Below are 1,027 nucleotides of genomic sequence, written 5' to 3' on the forward strand. Positions count from 1 at the left end.
GACACCACTCGAAATTCCCTGAGTTAATTGAAGTTATGGCTGAAGACCAACCTCCTCTACTTCCACCCAGGGTGGAGGATACCCAAGATGAGAATGAGGTGCAACAGGCACCCCCTCCTCGTACTTTACGAGATTATCTACAACCGGCGGGAGTGAGTACGCCCTCATGCATGATTTTTCCTGAAAACACAGGACAAATGGACATCAAGCCAAGAGTTATCCAACTCCTTCCCAAATTCCATGGACTTGAATCAGAGAGTCCATATTTACATTTGAAAGAGTTCGATGAGATTATAGCTACATTATGTTTTCCTAATGTATCTGAGGATACAATTAGGCTGAAACTCTTTCCTTTTTCCTTAAAAGAGAAAGCTAAGACGTGGTTACATTCACTGCGTCCTAGATCCATTGGCACATGGAACGACATGCAGAGGGAATTCATAAAAAAATTCTTCCCACATCATAAAACGATTACCCTCAAAAAAGCAATCATGAACTTTGCCCAAAAGGAAGATGAAACATTCTTCCAATGTTGGGAAAGGTTCAAAGATTTGGTCAGTTCATGCCCACAACACGGATTTGAAACGTGGCGCATTACAAATTTTTTCTATGATGGACTGACATCTTCCATGCGCCAAATGGTCGAGACAATGTGTAATGGAGAGTTCATTAATAAAGATGTTGACGAGGTATGGGATTACCTCGATAGTCTTGCTGAAAAAACACAATCATGAGACTATTACCCAAAGTCGAACACCACGTCTAGGCCGACTCAATTAAAAGAAAAAAGTGGATTATATCTCTTGAAAGAAGAGGATGATCTCAAGTGTAAAGTGACTACTCTCATAAGAAAAGTTGAGGCCATGGAAGGAAAGAAGGAAAATGTTAATGAAATTGTTTGCGGCATCTGTGATTGCAACATTCATACAACTGAAAATTGTCCTACAATACCCACCTTTCGAGGAGTGTTGAATGAACAAGCTAATGCCGTAAACAACTATCAAAGACCTTTTACTGGACCTAACTC

General features: G+C 40.4%; 1 non-coding gene across 1 annotated transcript; it reads right to left on the reverse strand.

The window, feature by feature from the left end:
* Positions 1–473: 473 nt before the first annotated feature.
* On the reverse strand, positions 474–580 carry LOC131247490 (small nucleolar RNA R71). The gene has a single exon (XR_009171780.1). It is a non-coding gene; the product is annotated as a small nucleolar RNA R71 (small nucleolar RNA).
* Positions 581–1,027: the final 447 nt, after the last annotated feature.

The sequence above is a fragment of the Magnolia sinica genome, chromosome 5 (assembly GCF_029962835.1).
Source record: "Magnolia sinica isolate HGM2019 chromosome 5, MsV1, whole genome shotgun sequence".
Lineage (NCBI taxonomy): Eukaryota > Viridiplantae > Streptophyta > Magnoliopsida > Magnoliales > Magnoliaceae > Magnolia > Magnolia sinica.